This window comes from Mesoplodon mirus (assembly GCF_964341445.2).
Source record: "Mesoplodon mirus genome assembly, chromosome: 18".
NCBI classification, from domain to species: Eukaryota; Metazoa; Chordata; class Mammalia; order Artiodactyla; family Ziphiidae; genus Mesoplodon; species Mesoplodon mirus.
In genome coordinates, this window is record NC_138994.1 from 50,297,692 (window position 1) to 50,320,419 (window position 22,728).

At 39.8% G+C, this 22,728-nt stretch overlaps 1 protein-coding gene across 1 annotated transcript in view; it reads right to left on the reverse strand.

Moving 5' to 3' along the window:
• The window catches only part of PAFAH1B1 (platelet activating factor acetylhydrolase 1b regulatory subunit 1), a 76,619-nt gene extending 55,181 nt beyond the window's left edge, over positions 1–21,438 (reverse strand). The window contains exon 1 of the mRNA XM_082605381.1: positions 21,049–21,438. The gene's annotated coding sequence lies outside the window, so the exon portion shown is untranslated. The remainder of the gene's footprint in view (positions 1–21,048) is intronic.
• Positions 21,439–22,728: the final 1,290 nt, after the last annotated feature.

A 22,728-nucleotide genomic window follows, 5' to 3' on the forward strand; every position in this document is an offset into this window, starting at 1 on the left:
GAGGCAGAATTTGGCTTGCCAGCCATAGTATGGCAAGCCCCCTTATCTAGACAAATGAAGCTATCTGATACAGCCTATTTTTAATAACAGTAATATCTCTTTCATAGGGTTGTCAGGCAGATTAAATGAGTTGATACATTTAGAACAGTAAGTGCTGTATGATTTTACACACACACACACACACACCCCACACACAAAGGAGATACAGAAAGACACTAAGATAGATATTTCCATATCTTCGCTATTTTGTTTAATACACCTCCATTTGTTAGCCTATCACACTGAAATGTTTTGCCTAAAATCTGATTGTTATAAAAAAGAAAAATCAGGGCTTCCCTGGTGGCGCAGTGGTTGAGAGTCCGCCTGCTGATGCAGGGGACAAGGGTTCGTGCCCCGGTCTGGGAAGATCCCACATGCCACAGAGCGGCTGGGCCCGTGAGCCATGGCCGCTGAGCCTGCGTATCCGCAGCCTGTGCTCCGCAACGGGAGAGGCCACAACAGTGAGAGGCCCGCGTACCACAAAAAAAAAAAAAAAAAAAAAAAAAAAAAAAAAAAAAAAAAAAGAAAAGAAAAAAGAAAAGAAAAAAGAAAAATCAGGGGACTTCCCTGGTGGTCCAGTGGTTAAGAATCCACCTTCCAATGAAGGGGACCAATCCCTGGTCAGGAAACTAAGATCCCATGTGCCACGGGACAACTAAGCCCATGCGCTGCAACTACTGAGCCCGTGTGCCTCAACTAGAGAGCCTGTGCACCACAGCTAGAGAGAAGCCCACGTGCCACAACTAAGACCAAAAAATACGTAGCCAAAAAATAAAGAAATAAAATAAACGTTTTAAAAAATAATAAAATTTTAAAATTAAAAAAGAAAAATCATTGTTGAGGTAGAAAACGCATCCAGTGATGTTTCATCAGCTTTTTCTAGAAACTAATTTGCTAGTTCTCTTTCTCAAAAATCCAAAATATATCCATCCACCTGCAATTTATCCACAGCAGTAGTCTCATATATCTGAATCTCAGGCAAAAAAACAAACAAACCCTTACCTACCTACTGAAGTAAACATTTACAAAGATCTATATTAAGACCTCAAAGGAGGACACAGGGATCCTAATTTTCAGTACACTAACGCAACTGCAGTTAGGAAGGACTTTGTCTATAAATGCATCATTACATTATAACCAAGACACGGCTTACAAATTCAGGTTTAGAGTGTTTTTTCCTTTAGTTAAGTAGTCAACTTAATTAACCAAGGAAGGTCAGCGACTCTCACCCTGGCTTAACCTAGCCTAATACTAAAGTGTGCGTAAAAGAATGTAAGGAAAAGCTATGTAGAACTCAGGTGAGGCCATTTATCTCCAGAAAGGGATAATGAGGCAGCATTCCACATACCCAAGTCTTCATTGTGGAAATACTTCATTTTGGGTGCATGCCTCTCACCCATATGTTTTGCAATTTTCCATTTCCCTTCAAGATTCAGCCTGGAGCGGACTTCCCTAGTGGTCCAGTGCATGAGACTCCACGCTCCCAATGCAGGGGGCCCGGGTTCAATCTCTGGTAGGGGAAGTAGATCCCACACACCCATACCACAACTAAGAAATCCACATGCCTCAACTAAGACCTGGCGCAGCCAAAATAAATAAATAAATAAATAAATACTTAAAAAAAGATTCAGCCTGAAGGCAGCGCATCACCACCTCTGTGAAGCCCTCCTTGGCTAGCCTACTCCCTACTCTTCTTTAATCTCACTGTGTCATGTACATATAATCCTAATAGCTACCATTTACTGAATGACTTTATATGCTGGGCTCTTTTCCTCCAACGTTTAATTCTTACAACACCCAGCAAAAAAACTAATATACTTATTTAACAGTTGAGGAAACAAGTTCACTAAGGTTAGAGCGTGTATTCAAGGTCAAACAGCTAAACAGTGGCAGGGCCAGGATGCAAACCCGATTTGTCTCTGACTTCCACACCAATGGTTTCAAACAGTAGGAATGAGGACAGAGAGGAGGCCAAATAGGCAGGATTCTGTTTTTTATCTGTTTATATATTGGGTTTCTGCATAAAAGCTCTTTGGAAAAGTTTCCACTGTTAAAATAAATTTGAAAAATCACTGATTCTACCCTGTGCTGCCTCCCACAATCTTTTTAACTATATACATGCTGTCTCTAGTACCAGACTGATCTCCTTGGGGCAAACACTGAACTGAATTTCTTTGCCTCTCTAGTGCCGGGTACAGTATCTAGCACCCAACAGATGTTTGTATGGAGTCAAGCTATGAAAGCAAAACTTTCCAAATCAAATAACTATATTTCCATGGTTACAAGCAATTATAAAATAACTACACAGCAATTTATAGTTACTAAATTCTTTCATATATTATCTTTTTTTTTTTTTTTTTAAAGAAGATGTTGGGGGTAGGAGTATTAATTTATTTATTTTTGCTGTGTTGGGTCTTCGTTTCTGTGCGAGGGCTTTCTCTAGCTGTGGCAAGCGGGGGCCACTCTTCATCGCAGTGCGCGGGCCTCTCACTATCACGGCCTCTCGTTGCGGAGCACAGGCTCCAGACGCGCAGGCTCAGTAGTTGTGGCTCACGGGCCTAGTTGCTCCGCAGCATGTGGGATCCTCCCAGCCCAGGGCTCGAACCCGTGTCCCCTGCATTAGCAGGCAGATTCTCAACCACTGCGCCACCAGGGAAGCCCCATATATTATCTTTTAAAAAAGAGAAACCAAATGAGCTTTAAAAAATGTTTTCCAAAAATGGCACATTTATTCAATATTCAAAGCGTTATTTTAATAAAATATCAATTATCTAACAACTGTCAAACAGTATTGGCAAAAGACATTAAGCATGTTTCATTTTCTTGTTTTAATCGCCATACTGAAATACTATTAGAGTTAAACCATATAAAATTGCCAATAATGGCAATTACACAGGTTCAACCTAATGCTTATCAATGGTGTTTAAACACCATTAGCAAGCTCTCAGCAGCTAGCAAAAACAGAACTTGCAGTATTTATTTACATAGTTTTGACAAAAAATTAGGCAGAGTAACTCGCTCCTCTGTGATTTTATAGTTCTTTGTACATACATATATTTAACACTTCTCACGGCACACAGTAATTATCTGCCTTGATGTCTCCTCAACAACACTCCTCCAAAGCTGCAACCCTGACATATTCCTCATTATATCCCTACCAAATAGCATGGTAATTAACACACAGTAGGTACGGAGCAAGTGTTTCTAAATGTCTGCTACAGGAATCAGAGTAAAACTGAGATAAAGATTTACCATGTTCTCAGAACTAAAGATGCACTATATCACTTTATTCTCAGCTTTCTTTTTTAAAATTCCCAAAAATCAAATTCTGAAACATGGGCAATAAAATACATTCAAAGTCCAGCTGCTTGGAGCTGGTTTCGATGTAATTTTTTTCTTTTAAAAGATTTAACACTAATTAATATATGTCAGAGAAAGTATACCAATTTAAAAATCCTGTAGAAAATCAACTGACTGTCTCAAACTTAATACTAAAACTTTAAAGCTTAAAGGCCTTTTAACCTTCTACCATGCATATTACTCTTTTGGTTTTTGCTTACAAAGGCTACATTTTCAAGTGACAATTAGACAAACATAGCTACAGCCTGTATATCTTTTTTTTTTTTAATCAAAACTAAGTCACGCACACACAAATCCACTGCCTTAAAAATCAGAGGAAGGGCTTCCCTGGTGGCACAGTGGCTGGGAGTCCGCCTGCCGATGCAGGGGACGTGGGTTCGTGCCCCGGTCTGGGAGGATCCCACGTGCCACGGAGCGGCTAGGCCCGTGAGCCATGGCCACTGAGCCTGCGCGTCTGGAGCCTGTGCTCTGCAACGGGAGAGGCCACAACAGTGAGAGGCCCGCATACCGCAAAAAAAAAAAAAAAAAAAAAATCAGAGGAAAAATGCTTACTAATACTTCTAAGCATACAAACAATAACAGAAAACATACCGTTCTGTGTACCTTTTTTTTTTTTAAGTACAAGTTGTGGTGAATATTAATGCAGAGAGCCCAAAGGAATTATGACAATGCAGAAATCACTGCAATTCTTAAGCAAGGGAGCAATGTTCTAAAATTGATGTTTCGTGGTGATTTTTTTGGAGATGTACAGGAGATACTAGAGCAAGGGAAGGCTACAATTAGAAGATAAAAGAGGCCTGGACTAGGATGGAAGCAGTGAGAATGATTTGGGAAAAAAAGAGCTTTAGAGTCAAATGGCAATTATGCAAGAGTGCAATTTTTTTTTGACCTGGTCTGCTACTACTTGCTCTTGGTCTTAAAGATGGCGTTCTCAAGGATATGATCTTGGCCCTAACAGTGGATCCCCTGTTTACAACCAAAGACACTGCCCAGGTGTTGTGACAATCCAACTGGAAAACTTCCATTGTCTCTCAAATGAACTGATTTCTAGTTTACTACTATCCACACCAATGCTTGCCTTCACTGAAACAAATAATGAGAAATAACTACATTCTCAGTGTCAGTTATTCAATTTATTTACTAAGGATCTACCAAGTGCCAAGTATTCAAATCAAACAACACATATCTGTGTCCCATGTAACTTAAGTGTCTCATCTATGGAAAACTACATGTGACTTAAAAGCACTGCTGAGAGATAGTCCCTGTCCATAAGAAACTTACAATATAGTTGAAGATGTGAGCTATATATACATATCCTTTAATTCATTCATTGACGATTCTGCTAGGCTCTGGGATATGAGGTTTTACTATAAATAAAGGTGAATAAAATGCAATCCACTCCCCTGAGAGAATGTACAATCTAGTTAGAGTAAAATGGGAGAGTGGAGAAAGGAAAGGAGGTGATAAAGTATATAACATGAGCCCAGGACTGACTGAGTCAGCTTTATAAACTGAAAGGCTAAAGATGGAAATGACTGGCAGTTTCTTTTTGTTGTTTTTTTTTTTTTTTGCGGTACGCGGGCCTCTCCCTGTTGTGGCCTCTCCCGTTGCGGAGCACAGGCTCCGGACGCGCAGGCTCAGCTGTCATGGCTCACAGGCCTAGCTGCTCTGCGGCATGTGGGATCTTCCCAGACCGGGGCATGAACCCGCGTCCCCTGCATCAGCAGGCGGACTCTCAACCACTGTGCCACCAGGGAAGCCCTGGCTGGCAGTTTTTTGAGGCAGGTTTTAGAGGAAGGGAAAATAATATGTTGAATATAACATGAATACAAAATAACCACATGCAAAATTATTTTAAGCAGCTGAAAAACACAGTATTGCTAAAAAGTTGAGGCTACATATGGCAAACTGAGAAATACAAAGGGCAGTCATCAGTAAGAAAACAGAGTGGTATAAACACTGAATTCAAGAGATTCAGTAGCGAAGGTAACAACATAAACAACTGAGTTCCAGTAGGGTTGAACAAAACAATCTTACTTGGGGAATCGAGCACGTGTAAAGAGAGAAGGGGCAGCGCCACGTATTAGTATGTTTCCTGATGGAAGAGCCCGTATCTATTACAAACAGAAATAAAAACAACACCTCCTTACATTTCATCTGTGCTGAAAACCACCAGGAGTCCATTGTCACAGGAATGGTCTGCTGAAGCAATTAATTTCCAGCAGCATAAAACAGAGTTGTGTACTGACCCCCTTTTTCTTTAAATCTATTTCTTAATGACTTTACCAGTTTTGTATACTCTGGAAGAATACTGCTCTGTCCACCTTCAAACAAGACAGGAATGCAGCAGATTCTAAGAAGAATCTTAACCTACAAGCACTCCCACAGTTTTATTTGGGTAAAACTAAGTTTTCACAAAAATATTTAAATCATACATATGAATGGTCTGTGTTTGATATATGGAACATCTGCACTTTAGGTACTTGTCAAGGAGCTTAATCTCAATAAATATCAACAACTGGATTGAGGGAAACTATATCCATTGGTCAGACACCAAAGGACAATCTACCCACTCATTCAGACTGACCCTCATGTGATGTGGTTGGTCTTCCCATATTGAGTGCTGTTAAATACTAGATATCCATCTACCTTACAGATGTTGATGAGGGAAATGATAATTACACATAATCCTCTTTATGAGGACCCCTATGAGAAATTATAGTCTGACAGTATCAAGTTAGTTACCTTTCTGAACTGTTTATTTTTATCTTAAGGACTTTATGAAAAAGGCCACCTCATAGAAGAGCTCAGAGTCAAATCTGTACTCTCTGCCTGCAACAAGACCATTGTGATAGACCTTTTTGGCCTAGATTCTCATTCCATTTTATCCTTACCCTTTGTTTTCGTTTCTTCTTTCTCTTTGTTTTTAATTTGTGGTATTTTCTACTTTATACATCTTTATAAATTGCCTTAAATAGGTTACAAATCAAATACTTACAGAGACTAGGCAGGTAAAAGTGTGAATCAGCTAGAAATAAGGCAACAGTGGTAGAACTGGGTTTTTAAAGTAAGTCGAATTAAAAACAAAAACACTGAGCAGACAAAACACATTTTTGATCCAAATCCTCGACCATCCATTTGTAGCCTCTGAAAAAGGTACTTAATAAATTACAGTGCTGAAAGGTAGGATGGTTGAGAAGATTAAACCAGTTTCAACCCCTCTGCTTAAAATCTTTCTGGAACAAGGGTGTATGTAACAGCTAAAGAACAGGTAAATATCTTGCATTCGCACAAAACTTCACGATTTACAAACCATCTTCATATCCTTTTGATCTTCAACTTCACTATGTGGCAGCCCTCACAGCTATGTGCACAAAATGCAGAGATCACAAACTCAAAACAATGCAGGTAATATAAACCAGTGAAGCAGGAAAGGCTGTGCTCTTTCCATACAAGACTCATTTTGTTTGCATATTAATCATATTACAATATTCTTCACTTCCAGAGAAATATGCTGTTCTACTTTTCTTGAATATTGCAGTTGTCTAGCTACACTTTCCCCCCATTTTTTATAAAAACATCAATAGAAAAGTATTTCTTCACTATAAACAACAGTGCAAGGGCAATAATAAACAGTAACAGGAAGTGGTAGGAACCTGTTTTCCTGGAGAGCTTATGCCCATGTAAAGGAGGGCAGCTGTGGGAGTTCCCTGGTGGAGCAGTAGTTAAGACTCCACACTCCCAATGCAGGCGGCCCAGATTTGATCCCTGGTCAGGGAACTAGATGCCACATGCGTGCCGCAACTGAGTGTTCACACGCCACAACTAAGGAGCCCTCCTGCTGCAACTAAGACCCAGCACAACCAAATAAATAAATAAATAATTTTTTAAATAAATAAAAAAAATAAAGGAGGGCAGCTGTGACTCAGCTTAGGCCAACGGTTGCCATGGGAAAATGTGGGCCCCACTGTTGCCAACGCTTCTAATTTTTCAGGATAATCCAAAAATAGAGACTTTACACAAAATACCTAACTCTAAAATATTGACTCAAAAAAATTTTAATGATACAAGGCCAAGCATTTACACTTAGTTTGTCCTACAGGCCTCCAGTGTGCAACTCCTGGCTCAATACTGAGTTAAACACAGGTTTTTGAACAGTTGAACAGACTGAGGAAAGTGGAACAAAATTTAGGAATTTATGGTCTAAAATCGATGTCAACAATATTAGTCATTCTATTTATTCAATTCAAAGCATAAAAATTACTAAAGAACAAATATTTAATTAACCTTAAGATAAACTCTGCAATGAAAAACAAAAAACAAATTTTATCATCTTATCTGCAGATACCTTTTCCATGTTCACTGCAGCACTGTCTGTAATAGTGAAAATCTGAAAACAATCTAAAGGCCTATTTCTGTACTGTAGGTATAAACTATAGTATGATCATATATAAGAAATTCTTTAACATAATAAACTAGATCTACATATACCAATACATCTAGAAAACATTTCTTAGGTGAAAAAAACAAGTTGTAGAATAGTATACAGTATAACATTCATGTAAACTCTCAGCATTATTGTACATTGTTTATAGATACATATATGTATAGTAAAAGTATAAAAACAGAACAAAAGAATATATACAAACCTTAGGAGGAACTTTACCACTGGGAACAGGGAGGGGGGTAGGGTTAGAAAGGGGATATCAACTCTAACTGTAATGCCATATTTCTTTAAAAAACAAACAAATAAAAACCCCACAAAAACTCTAAAGCAAATATGATAAAATATTAACATCTGTTAATTCAGGTAGTAGTTATGTGGATATTTTGTTATATTACTGCAGGTACTTCTCCTGCATGGTTGACATATTCCATAACAAAAATAAACAAACTATAAATATGTAAAATAAAATATAGAAGAAAAAACAAAAAGTACTTTCCTATGTATAGGTCCCATGATAGGCCCTCTTAAAACAAGCTGAATATGTAAATGATATGAAAGCAATGAAGGAATAAATCCTACACTTTTGAGGTCCTACTGTGTAGAACTTTGGAGTCAAATAGTGGAAGTTCAAATATCAACTCGGCCACCTACAAACTGACCTTGGGCAATCTTCAAACTTCCTAAGCCTGTTTGCCCACATATAACTGGAGCTAACACCACCACCTACTCAAACAACTGTGGTGAAGCTTAACGAGATAATCAGTGTTAAGGGCTTGTCTACCATCTTACTTCCCTCAGTAGAGTTCTAGAATAGTAAAGATGTACAAAGAGAATAACTTCACTTTGAAGATGATACGGCACAGTACCTTTTGCACTTCTACATACATTATCAATGTAAAAGAGACACTGCTTTCCTAGTGTCCAAGGACAGAGAACCAATCAGTTTTGCCATCACAAGAAGGCAGAAGGTAAAGGCAGGCTGCCCTATTACTATTACATCAATTTGTTTTAATCATCTTAACATCACCATAATAACAACCACCATTTACTGAGTACTATGTGCAAGGTACTGTTCTAGGCTCTTTAAACACATTAACTCACTTGATATATCAGATAAAGTTTTATATAAGCTATAACAAGAGACAAAAATAGTAGATACCTTAAGATTATGAATTCGAAGAAAATTTCTTTCAGCTAAAAAAAAAAAATTAGGTAAGGTTGCCTGGAAAAGGAGAACCTGGTATGCAGATTTGAAGGATACACAGGTCAGAAGATACACAGAGAAAAAGAGAAGGGAGGGAGTGGTAAAGAGTGAAAATGCCATAAAGAACAGAAAGTATCTTCATAAGGCTGAATCATCGGATACATGACAGGCAAGAAGAAAAAGAATAAGCAAGTGAGCTAGGACACCAAAGAAAAGACCTTGAGTGTCCATTTAGGATTAAACAAACATCTATTAAATACCATGTTTCTAGTAAGGTACCCTTTGCATTTATTCATATACAAAGCTGATTAAATATAGTAAAAACCCGGCAATGGGTTTTTGGCAAGAAAGTGACTTGAGAAACGTGGTTCAGGAAAATTAATCTGGCACTTTACATAATATCCCACACATAATTCCTCCTCTTAATCTCTCCTATGGATGGCTAATGATGCCCAGTTTCTCAATTCCACCCAGACACCCAAGCCACAAATCTGAGATGTTTTCTAATACTTCCCTCTACTCATCACACACTATTCATTCACAATTCTACCTCCTAAACCTTTCTCCAATCAGCAACCTTCATTGTCACTGTCTTATTTCAAGCACTAATTATTCTTTCCTGAAAAAGCCTCCTAAGTGACCTTCAAGCTCCAATCTGTATTCCTCACTGCCACCTACATAAACTACCTAAATACACATCTGATCATAATGCTCACCTTTGCTTAAAACTGTGTCTTCCAGATTGCCTACAAACCACACAGAATTTGTAAATTCTATCAATCTGGCTCATATGTACCTTTCCAGCCTCATATTCACATGTACCTTACAATGCCCTCTGCAAACTACTTTCCAGCATACACATAAGTTTTTCATGCTTTTGTACCTGTATATGTTGCTCTTCCCTCTACCTCAAATGACCTTCTCCCATGTCCACTCCAATTATTCATTCAAGATTCAGTTTAAATATCATCCCTCTCAACTGTCTTTAGTGGGGAGATTTGATGAGCCCTGCAATAGCGTAATTGAACAGCGTAATAATCATACACTATGTACACCACTACAACCCAGGACCCAGATTTAAAATACTATATAAGGACACTGAATTTCCTATCCATTTAATTATTTCATTAAGAATCTAGAGAAAATTCAAATTCAAGAAAGTTCTAACTTCAACCAAGTTTTCCCCTTTTTATAAAACTGAATGGCAAGAAAAAATATTCTTAAAATTTGACAAATCTAGATTTGGGGAGTTAAGATTTATCAAAGGAATGAACAGGTGATGAATATTCTGCCTATCAAAGTTATTTACCATATATGAATAAGCAATGAAAAAATTAGATATAATAGAACTAACAAATTTTAACCTCTTTAGTGATTCAGCAGTCACTTCAAATTTTTACAGCATTACTATGGTGCTATATTTTTATAATCACAAATCTTAATATAAACTTATAATATAAAAACAACATAAAAATTAATATTTAAGCTTTCTAGCTCTTTGGACGTGGGCTAAATGAGAGTTTTCCACATAACAGTGGATCTTTAAAGAGAAATTTCTCTCCACCTACTGAAAAAAACAGCAAAGGCCTATACATTTAGAGAAATTAAAAACTATCTCAGGCCATTAGTTCTCATTTTTATGGAAGCATCATAATATACACCAAAGCCTCAAATATAACTAGCATAGAGGACATCTAAGATCCAAAGTACTTTAAATGAATACTGCTTTAAAAATGTTAGAAATAATATCTTATGTGGGAATCAACCTTGACTGTTTTCTTTCTTCTTCTATATTCAATCAATTACCTGGATCTGCCAAGTTTACCGCCTCAATATTTGTTGAATTATTCTCTGTCTACCCTTAACAGTACTACCACAGTTCACACCATCATCTCTCACCTGGACTGGACCAATTTCAACAGGTCTTCTTAAACCTAGCCTTGGCCTATTAACATCTATCTTCTACTCAGCCCCAGAATCATCCATTTAAAATACAATCCGGTGGTTGAGAGTCCGCCTGCCGATGCAGGGGAAATGGGTTCGTGCCCCGGTCTGGGAAGATCCCACATGCCGCAGAGCGGCTGGGCCCGTGAGCCATGGCTACTGGGCCTATGCGTCCGGAGCCTGTGCTCTGCAACGGGAGAGGCCACAACAGTGAGAGGCCCACATACTGCAAAAAAATAAAATAAAAAATAAAATAAAATAAAATAAAATACAATCCGGCCATATCTCTTCCTTACTTAAAAACAACCCTTCATTGGCTCCCTATTTTTTATTTAACAAATATTTAAATAGCACTTACTATATGCTAGTCACTGCTTTAAATGTTTTAGAAGTGTTCATTTACTCCTCACAACTACCTATGAGAATTTAAATAACGAGCTTTTATATTGTGTGTGTGTGTGTATGTGTGTGTGTGTGTGTGTGTGTGTGTGTGTGTGTGTGTAATGTAACACAGCTACGTAAGCAGCAGAGTTGAACACACAGGCATCTGGGCTCCACAATTGGGGCCCTTATTCACTGCACTATGCTGCCTCCCTATTTCCTGAAGTCCACATGCTTTAACACAGTTTATAAGGTCTTTGATTAGTATCTGGTCCCTTCTCACATTTCAAGTCTTATTTCTAACCAAGCCCCACTTTGCTCAAACTCCAGTAACACTGAGCACCTTGTAATGCATGCCTTCCCTCTCCTCATTTTGTGACCTTTATGATTTGACTACTGCTGTCCCCTGTCTGGAGTACTTTCTAGCACTTCAGCACAGTTCTTATAACAGAGTGCACTGAACACACTCTGATGAAAGAATGAATTTTTAATGCGTCATAAGAAATAATAAACAAAAATGTTCTACTATTAATTACACTGGTAGACATATAAAACATGAAAACACCAAATATCTTAGAATTCAAGTCGCCAATACACCTAACGGTTATCCTGTTAAAACACACACAAACAACAACCAAAAAAACTTCCCTCAACCTTGGTTCTCCTCAACTCTTTCTTGCTCCTTCCAAACACCCATATCTGCTCAACAGCCCAAAACAAAAAACACCTGAATTCTTCACCTACCTCATTCCTGGTTTCTCTTACTTCCCATATCAAACTGGTTACTAATTTATACATACTCAATCCCTTTCGAATCCATTCTTTCAACCTGCACTGCCTCTTAAATAGTCTCCACAAGTCTATCTACCTCCATCCACTCCACAGCTGCATCTTCCACAATGCTGACAGCTGCCTTTTTAAAAGGGAAATCTAATGATGTCACTTATCATAACTTAAAATCATCCTCTGGCACCTCAAGGGTAAAAACTGGTTTCAGTAAGCTTCTCAACTAGGAAGTTTACTGACAATGCAGATATCCCTGGTGCCCCCCACCACGGAATTTTTATTGCTTTTTATTGCATGAGTCTAAGATGAAGTCTGCAAACGAAGATGGTCCATGTGCCAACCCACTTTACAGGCCAGATCAGGGTAATGTTCTCATCTTCTGTACTCACCAATCACTCCAGCCATACTGAACTACAGCTACATGTAACTTCCCTCACTAACCAAGGTGTACTTATGAGACTAGGTACAAATTACTCCCCAAACAACATGACAAGATTTCTTCAAAAATGTTTAACCAACATCTTTGTGAAGACCTCCTTGAAAACTTTGGGCCCTCAGGACTTCCCTGGTGGTCCAATGGGTAAGACTCCTCACTCCCAATGCAGAGGGCCGGGGCTCAATCCCTGTTGGGGAACTAGATCTCGCATGCATGCCGCAACTAAGAAGTCCGCGCAACGCAACTAAAGATCCTGCGTGCTGCAACTAAGACCTGGTGCAACCAAAATAAATAAATAAATATTTTTAAAAAAGAGAAAACTTTGGGCCCTCATCTCACCAAGTACATATTTTGATTATAGCACTATTATGCTACCTTTGCATGTTAAATATGTGTTCATAAATTTTAAGATCTCTGAGGGCAAGGGCTGACAATCATGTTTGTATCCCCAATGCTTAGAATATAATATATCTAAATAAATGTTTGCTGGACAGAAAAATTGATGAAAATTTAAAAGAGAAACAAAAATATGTAATGGTACTGAATAAGTTTTTTTAAAAGTAGAAGCCCAGGGCTTCCCTGGTGGCGCAGCGGTTGAGAATCTGCCTGCTAATGCAGGGGACACGGGTTCAAGCCCTGGTCTGGGAAGATCCCACATGCCGCAGAGCAACTAGGCCCGTGAGCCACAAATACTGAGCCTGCGCGTCTGGAGCCTGTGCTCCACAACAAGAGAGGCCGTGATAGTGAGAGGCCCACGCACCACGATGAAGAGTGGCCCCGCTTGCCACAACTAGAGAAAGCCCTTGCACAGAAACGAAGACCCAACACAGCAAAAATAAATTAATTAATTAAGAAAAACTCCTACCCCCAACATCTAAAAAAAAAAAAAAGAAGCCCAATGATATTTTCTGTACAAGTGACACAATGGAAGGGCAAGATATAAAAAACAACTGAAAGAACTGTAATAACTGCAATTCTCAAGAATTACTTTGCACTCAAGTTATAAATTCTCCTTAGTGTAAAATGAATATCTTTCAGGACACAGAGCTACCAGTTCTGTTTTTAAAATAAGAGTCCAATCAGTCAAAAATACTTTCTTTTCTGCTGCAGTATTTACAAGTTTTTGAGGGAAAGGGAAGACAAGGAGGATTCAAATACTAGCACAGCACCAATGAATAAGATACATTTGCTTTGCTTCTCAGATTACAGCAGTCTCCCTCCAAACAAGCCCCCAAATGTGGAGCTCTTCTCTAAAATCCCAACACTGAACTTTACTCTCAGAGTAATTTCTACACGGATATATAATTCACTTAAACATAGCTCCTTCAAAGGCTTTCTCGGATCTTTATTCTCCAAACCACTGTTAAAATATTTTATTTTTTTAAAAAGCTAGAAAAAATTGGGTGTTATTTAAATTAATAATATTTAAAATTCTAAACAAAATGTTCCTGATAGTTAAAATAAAGATGTAAATTGTTTTAATAAATGGGGAAGAGGAGGTGAATCTGCCTTACAGAAGAACTCCAAATAATATATGTAAACAGACACTCCCCCACACACACCCCCACCACCGACATGGAACTGGAGTCACTTCCAAAGGATAAAGTAAGAGAAAGGTAAAATAATAACTTTATGAGAAAACTGGCAAACACTACATTAACCAAGTGATGAAATATCATGTAGCCTCTGACATGATGTGATGCGAAATGCACTTCACCTCTGTGGTATTTTTTCCAAAAACCCATAACCCATCTAATCATGAAAAAACACCAGACAAACCCAGTGTGGAGGACATTTTACAGAATAACTGACCAGGACTCCTCAAGACTGTAAAAGTCATGAAAAACAAGGAAAGGCTGAGAAACTATCACAGACCAGAGGAGAGTGAGGATAAAAGACAACCAAATGCAACGTGGTACCCTGGATTAAATCTGCAACAGAAAGAGGCCATTAATGGAAAAACAGTGAAATCCAAATAAAGTCTGGAGTTTAGCTAATAGTAAATACCAAGATTCACAAATGTAGCACAGAAATGTAAGATGTTAACAATGGAGGAAATTGGGTGCAGGGTATACACAAGAACTCTCTGCACTATCTTTACAACTTGACTACAAATCTAAAATTATTCCAAAATAAAAAGGTTTTTTTAGAAAGAAAAACGGGAAAACCTGTTGGGGATTATTTAAATTAATATTTAAAAGTACAAACAAAATTTTTGTTAAAATAAAGATATAAATGTACTTTGCAGTTTAAATAACATGCTTATGAGCAATATAATTTTATATTAAAAAAAGGAATTAGTCCATTTGGCATTGATTTACATAGCACTTCTTGCCCTACTAAGAAACTCTGAAGCCATCTCTGGTTTCAGATACACATAATGGATAAAGGGGAAAGAATACCTAATACTAATTCTTAAGAAATACATTTAAAACTATAAGAGCTATATTAATGTATTAATAACTGCTTATTTATGATTAAATTGTATGTTAATTCTCTTCCTTAAAAAAAGTCTCGGGCTTCCCTGGTGGCGCAGTGGTTGAGAGTCCGCCTGCCGATGCAGGGGACACAGGTTCGTGCCCCGGTCCAGGAAGATCCCACATGCCGCAGAGTGGCTGGGCCCGTGAGCCATGGCCGCTGAGCCTGCGCGTCTGGAGCCTGTGCTCCGCAACGGGAGAGGCCACAACAGTGAGAGGCCAGCGTACAGCAAAAAAAAAAAAAAAAAAAAAAAAAAGTCTCTAACAGTAAAAAATATCTACTGAAGGGCCTTTTATCCAATAATAGCAACCGCCCTATGAGTTACATACTGTCAACGTTATCCATTTATAGATTAGGAAACTGAGGCTTATCGCTCAAGGCTCACAGCTGATAAATTGTGGAGTTAGGATTAGAATCTAAAATACTCATTTTTGGTTTTAGTCAACAGCTTTATTTAATTTTCTCTGATAATGTTAAATGTATAGCTTTTTCCCACCCTTAAAAAATAAGTTAACCAAAAATAATAATAATAATCAATACAATTGACTCTTTTTTTTTTTTTTTTGGCCACATCACATGGCTTGTTGGATCTTAGTTCCCCCACCAGGGATCAAACCCAGGTCGGTCCTCGGTAGTGAAAGCGCAGAGTCCTAACCACTGGACCGCCAAGGAATTCCCAGTACAATTGACTCTTTTATCTTCACTTTCCCTTTTTCTGCAGTCAGCATATTTTTGATAAAATAAAAACAACTATGGAAGGGAAGATGAAAAGATAAAATATATGCCTTATGCATACCAAATACTAAAACCATAAAACATATCCTTTTATCTTTGCCGCAGATTAAAAGTGAATTAATCCACAGCATGCAAATCCTTAATAACATAAGCTTTCAATTAAATTCCTTAAAAATTTCCCAGATTCTTAATTTCACTGTTATCAAAAGATAGTCTCTCAGAAAATTTCTTAACAGCCTCAGTTAACTGTCAGTAATTCTTGTCAGCACATAAGCACTCAAGGACCAGCTAATCAAAATGCAAAGAACAGAAACGCAAATGAAATTTATCCAGTTGGGTTAATTCATTTCTTATAGGTGAGAGTTTTGTGGCCCTGAAACAACTGTCATAAGTATGACCCTGTTCCTGGGACAACATAAAATCTCTGTAAAGGAAGTATGAACACTTTTCCCTCCTTCGCCTTAATTCCAGAGAGATCACTGGAAGTTAGCCACTACAAAGAACTATAGGATATCTCATTTCCTTTCACATAATCCCATATTCAATCAAATGCAAAAAGTATTTATTTACTTATTAGTACCACTTGTATGTATTTAAATAGATTTAATACTGATTTACTGTTATTATTACTACTACTTGTATGTACGCAGCAAGTATTTATTTACTTATTAATATTACTATAAAGCAGTATTAGGCATTTTCTGCAAGTCCCTATTCAAATGCCTTATGCAAGCAAAATAGTTACAATATAAGACCATGTTAATAAATGCCAATTTAAATGACGCAGGCAATAAATGTCACCAGTTTTCACCATTTTAGAAAAGAAATTAACAAACATAAAAATAGTTATGAAAAGAGTCCATTTTGTCAAAAGAAAAAGGAATGTTTGTTTGATCATGCAAGGCAATACCCAAGTGATTCACTGACTACAATATTTACCTCATTCTAGCTACTAACCCAACATGTGACCTTGGGAAAAGAAATTCTCTGAATTTTAGTTCTCTCATCCATAAAAAATACTATTCTATCTCAAAAAGTAGCTGACAGAACAAATGAAATGCCATGTTCAATATATTTACAAAGTTCTAGGAAAACGTTTACAACAATGTTAGATGACAATAACTTTAGAGGATACTTTTCCAGAAGTATCCTTGACTAATCCACAAATCAATCCTAACTAGGTAAGTTTCAACTAAAAGCCACCAACTTTTAAAGAGAAAACAATAAATCAAAATAATAAGCCCTTATGATACCTGCATCCAATGACTACAAAGCATTTCACCAATATCAATTAAAATTTGTAACTGCCATGGCAAGGTTAAAAATTATACACACAGCGGAAGTTAAACTAAGGTTCCACTTAAATGACTAGCCAACATGCCATATCAAACCAGCAACAAAGCTAAAACAACTCAAAAAGCCTTCACTGCAGTTACCTGTTAGGCTTATGTAATATGGCATCTTTCTTCATGAAATACAGATTTCTCAAAACATTTGGACTTCAGCAACTAAGATTCACTCTACAGCTAAGCATCTTCAGGAGAACAGGTTTACTTTTTCTTTTCAGAAGTCCCTTTATCATCAATTTTTTTGTTTGTTTTTGTTTAGTTTTATTTTAAATAGAGCAACTTTTAAAGTAAAAAAAAGTTGTATAGTAAAAGTGGCAAAGAATTCCCACTTTAGCTATTTCTCTCTCTCTAAAGTGCATAAAAACAGATTACCCATCATAACGAAATATTTTCACAACAGAAACTTACAACCAAGTAAAAAAATCTCTCTTAGGACCACAGCGGACATGACAGGCGTGGTTTAAAACCAACTGAGCCTCAAGTCCCTTTGGCAAAAGAGTGCATGACTCACTGCTTTAGAACTCAATGGGAAAAATTGGAAAATTCACTCTGATTGCCCTAAGATTTTGCTTTGGATTTGTTTTTTAAGATATCTCCATCCTAATGCTGACAACTGCCACAGTTTCTCTGGCTTACCTATTGAGATTAAGATGAAAAATTCTGAATAATATGAACCACAGATAAACAAAAAGTAAGGTCCTATTTTTTCTTGGACATTGAAAATATGAGCCATAAGGTAAAGTCATATATACAGTATTATTTATTGCATAAGAGGGAGCAACATTTACACTGAAAAAATACAGACAATAAAACACGAATATTCTAGCTGGAAAACCAAAAATTATCAGATACTTATTTTTCCCTTCCAGAAAACATCTCTAAATCTTTTATATACCAGAGTAATTGTATCTGGAAAAAAAGATACCAAGTAAGTCTACTAAAAAATTAACCCATCTCAATCTCATTAGAAGTTTTATAAGTATAGAATTATGAAGAATTTTAAAAACTGCTCTCCAAATTAAGCAAAAGATTCTGCCACATGTACCAGAAACACACATAGATATACATTTGGAAGTAAAAGCTCTTATTTAAGTCAAATTATTTTAAACTCCTAATCAACTAATAATCTACTGAAAAATCTTATCTCTTAGTATGCTTTTATAGCTACAAATACTAGGGGTGGGGATATGTTAGACACATAACACAGTGAATTATCATACTAACCTCATTCCTCACCACATGAACCCTTCTACTTTCTAATCATATTAAAAATAACAAAAATGTGAAAATATATCATACACTGACAAAGTCATAAGGCCCATGAAAATCACATTTATGACATGAATTTGACATTCTTCTGAGAACATCTATTCACATGAATGCTTGATACAAGACATTAAAATGACCTACCCTCTCTTGCGGTAGTACCTTACTGAAAGGTCTCTTCCAAAGGACAACACAAGAGAAAGGGTCTATATAAAGAGCATTTAACACAAATTATCTTATCCTTTCTTACTCACTTTGATGTTCATTATTTAAAAATCACAGATTTACTGTTTTAATGCAAACTAAAGTTAAAGAAAACATCTGCAATGTTCTCATTAGATTTTTGCAATATTCCTACTATTTTTTGCCAAATATTTCTGGCATTCGTTAATCTACACTTACTTAACTAAAACAATAAAAAACATTAAGAAGTGTGTATATATATGTGTGTATGTATGTACATGTACAGATACATAGAGACAATAAGTATTTGCTTTAGAGCAGGGACATTGCTTTTTACCCCAATCATTCAATAACCACCCACCTTGCAAAAAAGGTGGAAACTAAAAACACGAGATTTTAAGATTTACTACAGAGAAACGCCTTTGTTGTAGTACCAATTTGTATCAAATAACCTTACAAAACATAAGCAAGAGAAAAATGCTATGAAAGGGCAATCTAGCATTTCACAGCTTCTGCTCTCTTACTCCACCCAGTCTCCTCGGCTCAATGGCTGTTCACAGCAACCACAAATATTAGCCCATTTTTTAAAAAGGTGTGGGAGAGGCACCGAAATAGGGCTAACTCCAACAAAATCAAGATATACAGAAATATTTTGTGCAAAATTAAGTTCCATTCTGATTTATAAAAATAACAGCTTTGTTTCATTTAGGAGATCCTCTCCTTGTGAACAATCCAAACAATGATCATTTATAATAGAACATGAAAGAATAAATCACCCTCAACACTGATTACTCTTCTGCTTTAATAAAAACTGCAATTTGCAACTGCCAATTATTTTGCAAAACTGTGTCCTGAAAGATACCCATGAGAGATTAAAAGCTAGCTAATGCCTTAGACCCAAATCAGAATTTAAGTAACAGCTTTTAATATATTCAACATTGTATCACTACCGACATACCCAACCAGGAAATTTTCCCGATTAAAAGACTGGACCCTGCAGCAATCAAGCTTGCTGCAGAAGAAAAAAAAAAAAAAAATCAAGCAAATACTACTGTGGCAAAAGGGGAGGGATGACATTACTGGTATGAAAGGCCCAAGCACTGTCTCCTCCGCCCTAGCCTCAAAATGAAATTCACACAAAACGATCCCACCTCCCAACAAAAACAGAATTACCAAAAATGGCACAAATTTTTTGTTTAGCCTTTAAAACGTTATAAATCTCAAGGACTGTGTGTTAAAGTAAAGGTCGGAACATCAGTAATATCTTTATTCTCTCCCGACTGCCTCTTAAGGAAAGGGGGAGGGGGGGACCTTGGCATGACATCGCCCATTGAGAACGAAACCACAAATCTGGTTCTTCGCTTCCAAAGCACAATTTCTTTACCAAAGGATTGATATAAATTGGACCCAAACCCCAACCCCAAAAGAAAATCTCCTGCCCTGCTCCCAAGGAGTTTCTTGCTAAGTCACCGAAGAAAGGCAGAATCACAAATAAAGCCAAGGCACCTTTCTGTCTTGTCTCAGACACTGAAAACCTCCTCCTCCTCTCCACTCTTCTGTCTAGAGAGATAGAGTGAAAATTTGCCCACCACCTCAAAGGCATTTTCTCACCTGGGAGGCTACGGAAGGCACTGCGTTTCCTAAGTGAGTGGGGAGATTAGATTAGAAGGAGAATGGCTGAGGGCCTCGAAGCTCAGCGCTATAACGTCAAAAGGCAACTCCCGTTCAAAGAGCCGGTGGCAGAAAAGAAAATCCTGCCTGATTTGGTGGGTGGGTGCTGCGGATGGTTCGGTGGGTCGGGCCGCTCCTCCTCAGTGGGTGCAGAGGCTGGACCACTGCACAGGGGGACCAGGAAAGGGCTGGACCATCATTCTCAGGTCAACCCCATCCTAAGGACAGGTGGGGGACGGAACGCCTTAAGGCCTGTGGGTGCCGAGGCGGCTTGGGGCTGAGCCCGGTCCCTGAGCGCCAGCCGCGGGTGGGGTGGGGACTGCGGAGCTCGCCTTCCGCGGCGGGGGAGAGGAGGGCCGAACCCTTTCCCCAAGATCAGAGAGAGACCTGCTCTCCACGCCCTTCCTACCCAAGAATACTTTTCTTGCTAAGTCACCAAGGGAGGAGGGCGATCCCTTCCCAGGGAGGGCCGCGGGTGGAGCCGCGGCGGCCCTGGCAGCCCCCGAACCCGAGCCAGGGAGGAGGGGAGCGAGGGCAGCGCCCTCCCCGGCCTGTCCCCCCTCCTCCCGTGTCTCTCACTCAACGGCCGTCGCGGCCGCCATTTTGAGAGCGAGAAGAGAAGAAGAAGGAGGAGGCGGCGGCAGGGGGAGGGGAGTATGGGAGGGAGGGGACCGGCGCAGCCACATCGTCAGGCCGCCGGGCCCGGCCCGCAGCCGCCGGAGCGCGGTGGAGAAGACAGAGGGGAGGGCGCAGACCCTTGCCGCCTTACCGGAGCGCTGCACCGCCGCCTCCGCAGGGCCTCTTCCGTCCTTCACTCCCATCCACCAGCGGGGGAGGGGGAGAGGGAGAGGGAAGGGAGGAAGGAGGGAGGGAGGGAAGGAGGGAGGGGGAGGATGGCGCGCTGGGCCCTGTCCCGGGGAGGGGGAGGGGAGGGGAGCGGGCGGGCTCCTCAGCCGTTCCGGGGCTCGAGCCCAAGCCTGGCGCTCGTGGTTTCTCTCGCTCGCACCCGAGCGCTCCCCTCCTTCTCCTTCTCGCTCCCTGGACCCCGGGGTCGCTGCTCGTTCGCTCGCTCACTCGCTATCTCGGCCGCCGGACTCCGCCGCCGCCCCGCCGCTCCAGCTCCGTCTGTCACAGGAGCTGCCCCAACGCCCTGACGTCACCGCGCCGCCGCCGCCGCCGCCCCAGACCCGCGGGGAAGAGGGAGGGGAGGGGAGGGGAGGGGAGGGGTCCCGGAGCGGAGGAGGGGCTGCGGCGCATGCGCCGGCCTGGGCCGGGCCCTGAGCCGCGCTGCTTTCCGCTTAGGCGGCGGGTTGCCGGTGCGGCTTGGCGGTACCGAGGGGTAGACGGACTAGTTTGCGCGCGAGGCGCTTCTTCTCGCCCTCCGCACGCCTCTGTAACCTGGGAAAAGGCTCTCGGCTCCCTTTTCCTAGACCCTCGTCTGACTGCTGCGGCCCCTCACGAACTCCGGCTCTCTTCACGTCCCCGCCCTGCTCTTGGCCACGAACGGCGCTCTCCCCTCTTCCCCCGGCCAACAGAAGAGACCAGCTGGCCCCGGTGGATTCCGGGCCCCGATAGGCTTCAGAAAGCGGAGCCCGGGCCAGGATGTCGCCCCTTCTACCTCCGGCCTTTGGGGTTATTTCCCGGGGGCCGGGGGCGGGGGGAGGAGAGGGGAGAAGGTTGCCTTGGCTTGGGGAGAAGAGCTGTTGAGGTTGAAAGGCTGATGGAATGCCTAATTATCTTCATTTTTATTATAGATTTCTAATTGGGAGGATTCGCTTTTAGATGTGATTCGGCTATTCTTTTCCTTAGTCACACACACGCACGCACACACACATCTGCGACTCTGGAAGTCTCGAAACTGATGCCCAAAGAAAGACCTGGAACTTTATCCCTACAAGGCTTGAGCGCGCTCGCGCGCGCGCGCGCGTGTGTGTGTTTGCTAATTTATGGGTTGAAATACTGAGGACAGGTCTTGGGGATTTGTAGTCAGTGTTTTGCACACAGACATTTGATTTAAAAGCGGCCAGATTTGAATTATCCAATGTGGAATATCCTTTTAGTAAGAGTTGTTTAGTGTGATTATCTCATCACTAATTTGTATTGTATTGTCCAAGGAAACTCTTTTCCTAAAACATAGGTTTAGGCTTGTGTTTATTGATTTTATTGCTTTCCTTTATGTACGTAAATACATACACTGCCTTTGAGAAGCAGCTGGGTTAATGAGAGAGAGAACTTGGGTATGTGTAACTGTGACCTTGGGTAAATTACTCTCTCTGGCCCCAGTTTCTCTATAAAATAGACCAAATAGGTAACTTGTAAGGCTTTTGTGAGAATTAGAGAGGAGATGCTGCATGTGTACAGTATATGGTAATTCATGGTTACCATATACTGGTAACTCACAGGTAACTCATGTAGCAATTACTGTTACTTGATACCAAAACAAGTTTCC